The sequence below is a fragment of the Gallus gallus genome, chromosome 4 (genome assembly GCF_016699485.2).
Source record: "Gallus gallus isolate bGalGal1 chromosome 4, bGalGal1.mat.broiler.GRCg7b, whole genome shotgun sequence".
NCBI classification, from domain to species: Eukaryota; Metazoa; Chordata; class Aves; order Galliformes; family Phasianidae; genus Gallus; species Gallus gallus.
In genome coordinates this window covers 18,624,881-18,639,608 of record NC_052535.1, presented here as the reverse complement: position 1 = coordinate 18,639,608, position 14,728 = coordinate 18,624,881, and the positions used below count along the sequence as shown (strand labels likewise).

The window sequence follows — 14,728 nt, the reverse complement described above, 5'->3', positions numbered from 1 at the left end:
CCACTGAGCATGCTGGCAGTATGCCAGCAAGTGACTAGGAGTCAAGTGACTCCTAGAATGCTCACTATGTTAACAAAAAACACTCACACACTATGTTGTGTCCATGACTTTAAATCTCTGTCACATTAAGTATAGGAATCTTGATATGTGGCTAGTAGGGGAAACCCTCCTGTCAAGTTATGAGGTTCAGAAAGGACCCCATTGCTTTCCAAACTTCTCAGAGAAGTCTGGGTGCTGCTAAACTCAAACTTAGTTAAATTGACTTGGTTAAATATACATCTAAAGGATTACCTGTACGGACACTTATCAGAATCAACATTACCCTCTCAGAGCCCTCTCAAGGACTTGCAGTGAAACAGTTTCACAAAGTCAAAAACAGGTCGTTTATTGAGGCAACAGATAATGGATGTGAAATTGTGACTGATAAATGCACCAGCTACACAATACTGAATATCTTAAGGCTAGTCAGTAATTAATTGACAATTTGCCTACAAAATAATAATTATCATCCACAAAATAACTGAGGCAAATTTCTTACTTAAAGAGGAGTCCCTGCTAACCAAGAAAGGATGAGTGAGATCCATCAGTGCACCCAAGCCAATGGAGTGCCTCCAAACAGCATGCTGGTGGCAGAAAAGCAGATTTATACTCTTGTTTTGGGGAGAATGAGTCATTTGCCTTGTGCTGATAGGTATCTCAGCAAGTCTTACGGTGTTAATTAGAGGAGGTTGGATTACAGCTAACATTTGGTGCCCCTTGTTGCACTTGACTTTACTGAAACATTAGCCTGCCAGGCCTCCGCCTCACCTCAGGGATCACTCATTCGCTGCAGTCACCAGGTCTAGGGCAATATTAGACTGCACATCTCCACATCTATCAGGTGCTTTGGCCAGATTAGCAATTTGCTCAACTCCCACCTTTGTTCAAGCATGGTACAAGATACCACAATTCATGGAGGAAATGTTTTTTGTTAAATTAAGTCTAGAAGTACTTCTGTTTCCTCTGTTTAGTACTTTCCATAGTACATGCATTATAAAGTATTTACACTTAGTTTTTTTTCTAGAAAGTAATGGGGTGTCCTGGTCTAATTTATCTATAAAGCAAAGGCCTTGGTTTTATATCCTTATACACTTTGTATTGGAGATTTACATCTTCTGTAGTTAGACTATTTTAGTGGATTATTGTTTTACACATACACTTACTCACTTAAGTGTCCTGATTTCAGATTTTCTGAATAATAAACAGACTATTTTTCTAAACTTTAATTTTTCCATTGTTTTGTAAAGACAGAGTGCTTTTTACTTGTCATAAAAAGTAGTTCAAATGTTTCAGATAATTTTTTATTTTCATTTCTTGTTTGATATACTTTTGTTGTTCTTGTTAAATTAGAAGGGATGTTCTTTTAGCAGCCTTCCACTTAATATCATGATGGTTTTGCTGAAAATGTCATTTTATTTGGTTCAGAAATCCATTTTCAGGGTTTTTTGAAGAGTACAGCACCTATGTCATTCCTGTAGAATGAGAACATCTAGTTGAATTTTCATTATAATCTAAGAGAGCACAACCTCACTCCCAACTTTCGGTACATAAGATTTTTTTTGAAAGCCTGTGAAAATGAGTAAGAACTCTGAGCTGAAAGGGACAGGACCACTAGAGCAGGATAGATGTAGTCTAGTTCAGGAGTTCACAAGAGAACTTCAGGATTCAGTGCATATATTATATGTTTCATAGCCTTCTCCTGAGTAGATGAAATTAATGGAAGAACAATGTAGATAACAGTTTACAGGACAGTTGTCAAAATTAAATTACATTTACAATAATAGTCTTCCTTAATCATTGTTTAAAATCAGTGTTAATATAAATTATAACAAAAGGCATTACATATTTATAATATCTAATTAGGTTTAAAGTTACTGGTCCTAAGCTAGTCTATAGTCAGTATTAAAGAAACTAAGATCACGTTTTCTTTCAAAACTGCAGTGAAGTGTTCAACTAATCTTAAAACTTAATTAAATATATGGAATATCAATATTCTGAAGACAATTTTTCATCACCTCATGTTCTCACTTCAAGACAAATTGTCTTTGGGAGACCTCTTGTGGTAAAGACTTAATTACTGCACTTTAATTATTTTTGGTGTTTAGAAAATCTTTGAGTTATGTCTTCAGACATTATTTTCTGGAGCTTGTGAAGTTATAAAAAAGCAAGTTAATATTAAATTATTTATGAAAATTATGTTCAATCCATATACTAAATATATCCAGAATGTAAGCATATATATGATATGTCAAAGACTGTTCAAGCTAATAAAAGTAAAAATGTCAGCTATTGAGACCCAAAATGTTACCTGCGATAGCTGAAAGCAAAACAGAAAAGAAGACAGAAAGACCATGATTATAGCACTTTCTTTGCTTCTCCCAACTCCTCAAAACCCTCTGTATTCACCTGCTGCCACAGTATAAGATTATAGCATTGTTTTCTGTAACAACACAGTGGAAAATAGAAATCTTTTAAGATATATATGCTTGTAATAGGGAGCTAAATATCTCAGTTTGCAAGATTATGACATTTTTTACAGTATTTCCACAGCAGTCACCATCACGGTCAATACAAATAATGTTAAGGCCATATAAATGTACTAGCATATGCAGCTCTTGAAATATAAATCTATTTCTCCCCAACATTACTTCTGCTATGAACTGAGAAGAGTCACGTGATTTATTCAGCTTAATCAGTAGCCTGTTCCTACCGGTGAAGGGCAGTGGGGATTCTATCTGTGTGAAGTATGAGCAGGTGGATCTGCTCAGAATGGTGATGAAGCTCAAGGAGAAGGTGGAAAGCTTAAGGAGCATCAGAGCGCGAGCAGGAGATAAGACTGGTGAAGTAACTCCGCAGCAAACTTGAGAGAAAGATACTGGGGTTATACCCCCAGACAGTGGTGGACCCCCTGTCCTGTTGACCTGCGGAATCAAACTCTATAACCACAAAGTAGTTATAAAATCAGGTATGTTTTAATCAATGCTGCACAGAGCCGGGTGCAAGGGGGGATAGCTCCGCCTAACTTGCATGCCATCAGGACAAAAACTTGGTATACATATAGGCAGAGCTAATACATAATCAATTATTTTCCTGGAATTCGTATACATATTCATTACATTTCCGATAACTCCTTAGCATACGGTCCCTCCCCCTCGCGCATGTGTCATGAGCAGTGGGGGTCTCCTCCTGGTGGTCCTTTGACGAAGGCCTGTAATCTTCCTCTTGAAGGCTCATAGTCTTCCTCGCTGTAAACTTCTGACCCTGAGGGAGGGGTAGCCCCCAAACCAGTTCTAATTTACTCTCGGGACACCTTATCACCTCCTTGCCTGGTGTCCTTGAGCTGTTTTCACACTCTCATCTTTATCCCTCCTACACCACTCCCCCCCCCCCGCATTGTCCTAATTCCATCTTGTTACTATCCCATTCTTCTAGTGGCCTCTGCATATTTGCTTCTGTAAGCTAATCCTTTTACCCTTAGTTTATGCAGACCCCTTTTTACTGAATCCTTTCTTACTCTTCACTGCCACAGGCAACTCCCATACCAAGCTACTTTGGTTCCCCAAGTGCCCTTACACAATAGGTTTGAGGCTCTAGAATGTAAGGGGTGACCGAGGATGCAGTGGAAGGTCCAACAAAGAGGTTGCCTAAGGTGAGGAGGTTTATTCCATGTCTCAAGACTGCCTCCGCCAAGAAGGAAAGATGTGGCAAGAGAGCTGCGGGCTCCCTTGCTGGTGCAGAAGAACTAAGAACCACCTTTATTGTAGGTGCTTACAACCTCTTATACCCGTGCAACAACAACTTGGTCACATGTAGGAGCCAGGTACCTCGTGTGTGTTTAGTCTGGCTCAAGTTACTACTGTGCTTATTTACTCATTAGCAAGGTAATGACTTTCTTTGTCCCACAGAAAGATCTACAATTGTCGTAGCTGACTCCCTTCTGAGGGGAACAGAGGGCCATTTAAGTTGGTCAGATCCTACCCATAGGGAATTGTGCTGCCTTCCTGGGGCTGGGTAAGGGATATTCTTAGAAAACTTCCTCGTCTGATTTGCCCCTCTGATTATTATCCCTTATTGATAGTTCAGGCTGGCAGCGATGAAGACAGTGAGAAAAGTTTAAGGACTATCAAAAGAAACTTCAGGGCATTGGGGCAGTTAGTTGATGGAGCAGGAGTACAGGTGGTGTTTTCCTCTGTCCCCTCAGTGGCAGCAAAGGATACTGAAAGGAGCAAGAGAGCCCATCTCATAAATACACAGCTGAGAGGGTGGTGCAATTGCAGGAAATTTGTTTTTTTTTAATCATGGGGTGATTTACTTGTCATCTGGCCTGATGGCTGCAGATAGGTCTCCCCTGTCCCACAGGGAGAAATGGATCCTAGCCCAGGATTTGGCAGTTTGCTGAGAGGGCTTTAAACTGGGTACGAAGGGGAAAGGGGATAAAACCAGGCTTCCTAGAGATGAGTCTGAGGGAATGATGACAGGCCTGGGGTTGAGGTAAGGGGCTCAGCTGAAGTGCATTTACAACAGTGTACACACTGCATGTGCAACAAAAAGGAAGAGCTGGAAGCCACTGTATGGCAGGTAACTACAGCTTTGTTGCCATTACTGAAATGTAATGGGATCACTCCCATGACTGGCGTGCTGCAATGGATGATTATAAGCTCTTCAGAAGTGATAGTCAAGGAAGTGGTGTAGCTCTCTCTGCTGGAGTGTTTTGATGTTGTTGAGCTCAGGGCTGTGAATGATAAGGTTGAAACTCTATGGGTAAGGATCAGGGAAAGGGCCAACAAAGCTGACATTCTGGAGGGTGTCTGTTATAGACCATCTAACCAGGTTGAAGTGGTGGATGAGGCATTCTACTAGCAGCTGGCAGAAGTTGCTTGATCACCAGTCCTCATTCTCATGGGAGGCTTCAACTTCCCTAATAGATAAAGGAAATACAATAAAGTGCAGAAGAAGCAGTCTAGGAGGTTTCTAGAGAGTGTGGAAGATTACTTCCTGATGGAGCTCATAAAAGAAGGCCAATAGCATCCTGGCTTGTATCAGAAATAGTGCTGCCAGCAGAAGCAGAGAAGTGATTGTCCTCCTATACTCAGCACTGGTGAGGTTGCACCTTGAGTACTGTGTTCAGTTTTGGGCCTCTCACTAAAAGAGAGACATTGAGGCCCTGGAGCATGCCCAGAGAAAGGCAGTGAAGCTGGTGAGGGGTCTGGAGCACAAATCCTACAAGAGGCTGAGGGAACTGAGATTGTTTAGTCTGGAGAAGAGGAGGATCATGGGAGACCTTATATTTCTTTACAACTATCAGAAGGGAGGTTGTGGTGAGGTAGGGGTCAGCCTTTTCTCCCACATAACTAGTGATAAGGCTAGAGGGAATGGCCTCAAGTTGCACCAGGGGTGATTCAGGTTGCACTTTAGGAAACATTTATTCTCTGAAAGAGTGGTCACATGCTGGAATGAGCTGCCCAGGGAGGTGGTTGAGTCACCAACCCTGGAGGTTCTTCAGCCTGGAGAAGAGAAGGCTCTGATGGGACCTTATAGCAGCCTTCCAGTATCTGAAGGGGCCCTACAGGAAAGCTGGGGAGAGACTTTTTATAAGAGCATGTAGTGACAGGGCAAGGGGAAATGGTTTTAAACTGGAAGAGGGTAGATATAGACTAGATATCAGGAGTACATTCCTTACTGTGAGGGTGGTGAGTCACTGGAACAGGTTGCCCAGAAAGACTGTGAATGCCACATCCCAGGAAGCATTCAAGGCCAGGCTAGATGGGACTGTGAATAACCTGATCTAGAGGGAGGTGACCTTGCCTATAGCCAGGGGGGTTGGAACTAGATGGTCTTAAGGGTCCCTTCCAACTCAAATCATTCTATAATTCTGTGCTGTGCTAAGGGACATAGTTTAGTGGGGAAATATTGGTGGTAGGTGAATGGTTGGACTGGATGATCTTGGAGATCTGTGGTGAATCTACATTTCTGTCCCAGTGGATACTGCAGTATGTTCAAAAAAGGTGATAATCAGTCCTTATAAATCTCTGTACTACCTTTCGTATTGAACTGTTGTAGAATCAGAATCATAGGCTTTGATGTTGTCCTCTAACAAATACACTGGTTGAAATGAGATGGTTGAAAACTCAGTAAAGACTCCTAATGTGGAATTCATCTAACTGAATTTAAATATCTAGAGTACAGCCGCCTTCACCTGAATTGTTGTCTAAGGTTCTGTTTATGGCCATGTACTTGCCTCACAGCCAATACAGTCAGCAAATCACAGCCATTTTGATCCATTTTGCATATGATTCTTAATTCTGTCAACCGAAGTTATCTCTGGTGAGTTAATTTTAATGCATCAGTTTTCTTTTCTCTAAAAAACAGATTTATTGCCAATTCATGAGAATCATAAAAGATTAAGATTTGAAGCTTCTGGAGAAATAGGCTGTTATTTAAGTGCTGGACTTCTCATAACTGAAATGAGGACTGGTGTATGGATCACCAAACAGTCTTCATGCATGTCTATCCATCATGCACATTGGAGGGGAGCATCCATATGTTTATGACCATAAATGCTGTCTGACATGAAAGAAATAGAACATTTCTCTCGCACTGCATTCTAATTGTCAACTGTTTACAGGCTGGTTTGGCCTGGTTCCATGACTAGTGGGGCAGGGGAACCCGTAGACCAATGCCTCGGGAAAGGGAAAAAGGGTAGAGAGATGGGTCTAAAAACAAAACTGCAGCAATGATCTGAGGAGAAGCAAACTAATTTACTAAATAAAATATCGGAATGCAGGATAACTCACTATAATACAAAATAATTAGAATTGAAGTTAATAAATCAAATAAAATGAGTGTGTCTGTGTGGATTGACAGCTGACCCAGGGAGGTCATGTTTATCTCCCCCTGGGTCAGTGCAAGCAAAACAGCTGCTATGGATCACTGTCTCACACAGAACAACGATGGGAGTAGGTGAAAGGAATGCGGAGCTGCGATAGAGACCGCTGTGCCAGGTGCCGTGAGACAAGCTGCAAGCAACTGCAAATTATGAGAACCATGCCTTGTTGTATTTAGCATGCTATTTGTACCGCTCTATATAAACGGCTGTGTGCAGTTATTAAATGGCTTGGCTAATAGAAACTATATGGGTGTGTGGCCTCGTCCCTTGCAGCACCTTGGCTGATTATTGCTCTCCAGGGGCTCTCGGACTTGTTGTTTGACAATAATTGGCGCCCGAATAGCAAAGGAACCTCGAAGGAAGATCAAACATGGACCTTGGAGTAAGATTGAACACGGACCTTGGAGTAACATCGGACAGCAAAGGAACCTTGGAGTAAGACGGAGCCGAGGCAGCGGTGGCAGACGTTTGGTGCTGGACACACAGTAGGTGTTACAGTAGCTGGCAGACGGGGCACCGGACAGGCTAGAACTGTCATGGTAGCTGGCAGATGAGGCGCCAGACACGCTAGACCTGTCACCGTAGCTGGAAGCAGGGCACCGGACACATTGCAGGTGTCACGGTAGCTGGAAGTGGGGCGCCGGCCAAGCTGCAGGTGTCACGGTAGCTGGAAGCGGGGTGCCGGACAAGCTGCGGGTGTCACGGTAGCTGGAATCGGGGCACCAGACAAGCTGTGGTTGTCGCGGTCGCTGGAAGCAGGGCGCTGGACAAGCTGCAGGTGTTGCGGTAGCTGGAAGCGGGGCGCCAGACAAGCTGCGGGTGTCGCGGTAGCTGGAAGTGGGGCACCGGACAAGCTGCAGGTGTCGCGGTAGATGGAAGCGGGGCGTCAGATACGTTGGGGGTGTCACGGTAGCTAGAAGCAGGGCATCAGACACGCTGTAAGTGTTGTGGTAGCTGGAAGTGGGGTCGCTCCTTGTCCTCTGTCTTCACAATGGAGTGGGAAGCTGTGGAGAAACTGCTCTTAACTTTTCTTTTTAAGAGTGGGGAGCAAGTATCTCCTAAAGACCTGTCGGAGCTGGTAAAATGGGCCCGACGGCATGAATACTTTACAGAGATGTCAATAATGTTCAGTGTTTTGGAATGGTGTGATATAAGAGATCATATATGGGACTGTATGACATCTAGGGGAAAGCATTAACTGAAAGGCCACAGCACCTGGAGGTTCAGGTGCATGACAAGATAAAGGGCTACAAGCCCTCTGGGGCCAGCCAAGGGGTTCTGTTGTACCAAGTGCACCTCCACTGCCTGCTGCAGTGCCATCAACCCCACCCCAGTGGTCCAGAGTTTTCAGGGACACAATCCTGGAGGGAAACTGGGAGGTCGCATCTAAGATTGCTTATCCAGTTGTATATAATCAGCAAGGCAGTCAGTGGGAGCTGCATGACTGGAAATTACTGCAGCAAGCTAGAAACACCATTAGTGAATACAGCCTTAAATCAGAGGCTGCAAAACAGATAATCCAATGGATCTTTACTGCAGATGTTAACACTGATGTGCGGAAATCAGACTCTATAGCCAGTAAGGATATAGAGCAGGCATGTGTTTATTGGTGACGCGCGTACACCCTGGTGCAAGGGGGATCGCTCCACATAACTTGCACGCTGTCAGGAGAAATTGTGCTATAGATATAGGTCGAACTAATACATAATCAATGACAGGAATTCGGATACATATTCATTACATTCCCGAGAGCCCATTAGCATGCAGTCCCTCCCCCCCTCACACGTCTGTAGTAGGTTGTGATGATGAAGGCTCATAGTCTTCCTTGTGAAGGCTCATAGTCTTCCTCGCTGCAAACTTCTGACCCTGAAGGGGGGTCATCCCCTGAACCGGTTTCAGCTTGCCCTGTAGACATCTAATCACCTCCCTGCCAAATGTTTTTGAGCTGCTCTCCAGTCCTTATCTTTATGGCCTTCATCCTCCTTGTTATTCCAGACCTAGTGTCTGTGAAAGTGCTTGGAATCCCTTGTTTTCTAACACTCTCTACCTAAACTATCTCTATTTGCCTCTTATTTCTACTCTGTGAAGCTACCTTCCCTTTTCTTGCTGTGAGGCCCTTCTCTCCATAACTGCAGGGTCCTGTTCTCACTCTTCAAACACTCCTGCTGACATCCGAAATTTAGGCAAATTGTCACTATCACCTTTGGAGAATCTGTTTTTTGTGGCGGCGGCACTACAACCCCCTGCTGAATGGCTGCCCGTAGCCTCCAGCGGTCCAAGCCCGGATCACGCTGCTTTCACCGTCCCCCCGCAACTGCTGGCCTGAGCCCAGACCACACAGCAGCCACCGCCTCAGCCGCCTCCAACTGGTGCTCTCCATGGGAGTGCAGGGCTTCCAGGACTACATCGAGATGCACTCACTGCCCTAGCGCTGTGGTGCCCGTCGATCTGCAAAAGCTGGCGTGGGGCAGTCTGGTGGGGTGGGAAGGGGGGGGGGGGCGGAGAGTGGCAGCAGCCTCCGCAGACCTTGCTGCACCTTCTCACCGACGGTGACAACTGCCTGCACCAACTCTACAGCGGCTTCTACATGGACTGGGATGTTCCGCAGAACTGTTTGCTGGATTAAATGTCTCGCTGCCTTGTGATCCCCAGAAACTGTAACTTACGGGGTCGCAGGCGATAGGGAACACGTCAAAAAAAATTGGACTTCTTGGACTAATGTATCTAGTGGTGGTAAATTTACTTATCGGGCTGCTGGTGATTACTGTGGCACCAATACATCAAAAAGACAGGGTTCGGGTGCCTATGGTAAAAGGTAACAACACGACTATATGGTGCAATGGTTCCGGACATCTTTCTGATCTGTGGAGACAGAGTGTGGCAGGGCATCCTCAGCCAGGTGATAGGTGGACATTGTTATTTAGGAAAATTAACTATGTTTGCTCCTACGTTTGTGCAGTTTTGAAACATTAGTCTCTCTAACCGCTCTGACCGCATGAAGCGTGCTCTGTTAACCCCTGAATGTAATAACATTGAGCTTTTATCGCTTGCTGCAAGGGTTGCACTTTTTTTGAACAGCTTCTGGTTGATCAAAACAGCTTATGGCATACCTTGCTATAAAATCATGCTACCATAGACTTTCTGTTATTAGCTCAAGGTCATGGGATGGCTTAGTGGCCTTCTCAAGGAGGGCCTTCATCTACTGATGTTGCTGGTGGTTGGAATCCTCATAATTTGTTCGGTTATTCCTGTTTCTAAGAAAATGCTCTCCAAGGTTACCTCGGCTGTTTTGCTTGCGCAAGAAAAGAACGGGGGAATTGTGGATTGACGGCTGACCCAGGGAGGTCATGTTTATCTCCCCCTGGGTCAGTGCAAGCAAAACAGCTGCTATGGATCACTGTCTCACACAGAACAACGATGGGAGTAGGCGAAAGGAATGCGGAGCTGCGATAGAGACCGCTGTGCCAGGTGCCGTGAGACAAGCTGCAAGCAACTGCAAGTTATGAGAACCGTGCCTTGTTGTACTTAGCACACACTCTATATAGTGTGCAGTTATTAAATGGCTTGGCTACTAGAAACCATATGGGTGTGTGGCCTTGTCCCTTGCCGCACCTTGGCTGATTATTGCTCTCCAGGGGCTCTCGGACTTGTTGTTTGACAACATGTCTGAAAAACTGAAGAAACTTATTCTAACGCTGAGGCAAGACATCTAGTCAGGCCGATTAGAAGAGAAAAGAGAGGGTACGTCTTGTGATATGAGAGCAGTTTTATCTTTCCCTCTGAATGGAAAATGGAAACAGAACAATGCAAAGTCCTCTGGGGTATGTACTATGTAGTCCTTCTTTTCTGGGAACAGGTACCCAGAACTGGAGCATTAACTCTTTAACTCCCAGTACACTACATGGTGCTATGATGTGGAATGCCAATAACCAAAAATCATAAAACCATGACACTGGAGTTGCACTCCAGGTTTTCTGCATTATTTATTTTTCTGTTTCAATTTGTTCATTTTCAAGCCCTACCTAATTCATGAAAACTTTAATCTCAAATACTATTTAGCAAATGATTAACAATAACAACAAAAACAATGGCTGGATAAAATAATCTACATTTTTATATATGAATGGTAGAGGTGCCAACTACTGGATCAGGCTGTCTGGAATCCCATCCAACGTGGCCTTGAATGCCTCTAGGGAGGGGGCTTCCACTACTTCTGTGGGCAACCTCACCACCCTATAAGTAAAGAATGTCTGCCAAACATGTAACCTAAATCTCCCCACTTCTAGTTTAAAGCCATCCTCCCTTGCCCTATTACTATCAAACTGTAAAAAGTCAGTCCTCCTCCTGCGTGTAAGCTCCCTTCAAGTACTGGAGTGCCTCAGTGATGTCTCCCTGGAGCCTTCTCTTCTCTAGTTCAGCCTTCAAATCCCTATATCTCCGGTTTAGAGATAGGGGTGTGATGCAGGACCAGGTCAAAGACCTTGCACTATTCCAGGTAGACAATATCAGTTGGCCTTCCTTCATCTACCAGTGCCATTACTCCATCACAGAAGGCTATCAGATTGGTCAGGTACAATCTGCCATTTGTGAAACTGTGCTGGCTGTCTTGGATCACCTCCTCAACTCCCACGTGCCTTAATCTCTCTTTCAGGAGGATCTACTCCATTATCTTCCCAGGCACAGAGGTGAGGCTCACCAATCTGTAGTTCCCCAGGTCTTTCTTTCTCCTTTTCTTAAAAATGGGAGTGATGTTTCCCTTATTCCAGTCACCAGAGACATTGCCTGACAGCCACAACTTCTCAAATATGATGGAGAACAGTGTAGCAACCACATCAGCTGGTTCCTTCAGAATCAGATATCATCTGTCCCCATAGACTTGTACACGTTCAGCCTCATGAAGTAGTCTCAGAGCTGCTTTGCTCTTACACTGGGGAAGGGTTTTGCTACCCTGACCCCTGCCTGGAAGTTCAAGGACACGAGAAGTGTGGGAAGCCTGTGTGGCAATGAAGACCAAGGCATAGAACTTATAGTACCTCAGCTCTCTCTGTGTGTGAGGATGCGGAGCGAACAGGCATAGTATAATTCAGTTTCTTGTATGCATACAGTAATACTTCCAAATCTTCTGTTTTGGTTCAGCTTCTCTTCACAAGTTCCAGGAATACCTACTGCTCTACACCCTGATTTGGATACCATCGTTCCTGGCTATCGGTTTAGTCAAGGACAAGCAAATAAAACTGCAATATTTTCGTAATATTCAACATTCAGATATAATTCATTAATCATAAAGCAATCCTGTCTAAGAATCTTTCATCTTTATACCTCTATTGATTGCAATTGCTTCTTTCAGTTGCTGACCTACTTACTATAATATTACAATTTCATTTCAATTACTGTAAGGCATTTTGTTGAGACTACAGTGTGCACCAACAAGAAAAGAAATCAGAAATTCTGAACTGCATCACAATACAGATCTCCTACCAGCTCATTTATCTTTCAACAGAAGCTTTTCATGCAAGATCTTCATGAAGGAGGCTTCAGTAGTGAGGGATTTATTTCTCATTCTTACCATGTAATAGTCTAAAATTGTTGATTTACAGAGATAACTACAAAATTATACTCTTTGACCAGAAAAAAACATGACTAGGTGAGGTTGATTAATTTTAATCAAGAACTAGAGGAGGAGAAGCTGAAAGAGGGGGAGCAAAGATACAATAGTTGTATATGAAATAAAACACTAGGGAGGTAAGATATCATAGTGTCAGTACCATGAAAAACATGAAAAATAGTCCTCTTGTCACTATTTTTCATGTTAGGAATACCTTTTTATTTAAACTCTACTCAAAGTAATTCTACTGGAGAGATCATGCACTGTCCTAAGCCAAAGTTAGCTGAAGTTTTTTGGCATTTGTTATTTATTCTGATTATTCTCTTTTTAACAAAATAGGTTGCTGCCATGGAGGTATATTATCTTTAAGCATATAGAATATCAGGATATCTAATTTAGTTGTCTTCTAGTGATTATTTCACCACTTCCTCTATGCTAAACACTGCTGTACTATACAATCTTCCCCAATTCTTTATTTTTTCTTGCCATTACTTAAATTCAATATTTTCTATTTTGCCTTGATTAGCAAATATTCTTATCCTTGTCTGCTTAGACCTATTTACATATTTTGAGAGCATACTGTAAATTTTCTGCTCATTGACTCCTAACATTTCTTTGTATTTTTCAATTCACTTACCGTTTCTACTATTTTACTTTGAACTGTCTTCAGACTGAATTGTCACCCCCTTCTGAAATGCGATGTTCTCTAATTAACTAGTTTTTATATAGCCTTAATGTAAACCAGATCCTTTTAAATGTCTATCTGAAACATGATGACTCAGCAAAATTAGAGATCTAAATACTAAAAGACTCCAGTCTTTTAAAAGATAAAAGTAAAATGTTTAATTCAAATGTTAGACTTGGTTTCTCATATGTAACTCTGGTGTTCAATACTGTTACACAGTCTGTAGGATTATGATTTGACCAAAATACTTTCTCCCCTCCAGTATTCTTTCATAGTCCCCAAAAATCTCAGTTCATCTGCTCTAAGTCTTGTGTTTGGTCCTTTAGTTGCTCAGATCTTCTTTTTCTGATCTATGCTGCTTTGTGATTGCAGACTGATCTGCTAATTTGGAAGGTATTTCAGACACACTGCATATTGGAATATGTTTTCTTCATCAAAATAATAATAATAAAAAACCTTGGCTTTTATTCATAATGCATTTACTCAGATGCTTTGTTAAACATTTGTAGAGAATATAAGAAAAATGTTTGTCACGGAATTACCTAGATAGATCTGTGCCCGTGACATGGGGGCAGTAGGCTCGTGGGCCCCCTCTCCCCCAGCTTCCCGAGAAAAAACGGAGCAGTGGCAACGATCTAAGAAGGAGAACTTATTTTACTAACTACGATGCTGGAATGCAAGATGACACGATATAATGCAATCTAATTGGGAGTAAGGATAATAAATCAAATGAAATGAGAGAGAGCGAAAAAGCGATAGAGAGAGAGAGAGAGACAGAGAGACAGAGAGAGTGAGAGAGTTTCCGAAACCGAAAACCTTACTTGATGAAGGCGCACGGCTTGGAAAGCACACCCACTCCTCTCCCGGTAGCAAGCAAAAGTGAAGAAGACTGCATGCAACCAGATGACGTATCTTCCGTGATGTATCTTCCTTCTCTGACCGTGAGGTCCTCTGGGATACGTAGTTCTTCTCTTTTGTCCATGATGTTATGATGTGGAATACCAATAGCAAAGTTACAAAACCATGACATTCCACCCCTTATTCTACATCATTATATCATGCTTAATACATATACATAGAACTACTGACTGCACTCCCCCTACATCAAATTCCCTTGTGGTACACTTTGAACATCCCCATCTTTCTGCATCACCCACCAAGTGGACCCAGGTCCCTGGGCAAAAATAGTTCCATGGAGAGGTCTGCCCTTTCCAGAGGCTGGAAGGACCCAAACTGCTTTTCCCAACATGCTCTTTACATGTGCTACAGGGACCTTATCTCCCTCTACAGTGTGTAGGGAGCTGGATTGGGTAGGACCATCACGACTGATAGATCCCCTAGTGTTGACCAACCAGGTGGCTTCTGCCAGATGCTTCTTCCTGTGCTTAAATGTTCCACCACCCATTGCTTTCAGCATAGTTTTTAACAACCCACTGTAGCGTTCAATCTTACCAGAGGCTGGTGCATGATAGGGAATATGATAAATCCATTCAATGCCATGTTCTTTGGCCCA

At 43.1% G+C, this 14,728-nt stretch overlaps 1 long non-coding RNA gene across 1 annotated transcript; it reads right to left on the bottom strand.

Annotated features, from left to right (window-relative positions):
• Positions 1-6,778: 6,778 nt before the first annotated feature.
• On the bottom strand, positions 6,779-14,097 carry LOC112532368. Its single transcript, XR_005859529.1, has 2 exons — positions 14,037-14,097; positions 6,779-7,929 (listed from the first exon to the last, which is right to left on the bottom strand). It is a non-coding gene; the product is annotated as an uncharacterized LOC112532368 (long non-coding RNA).
• Between the last annotated feature and the right edge of the window lie 631 nt (positions 14,098-14,728).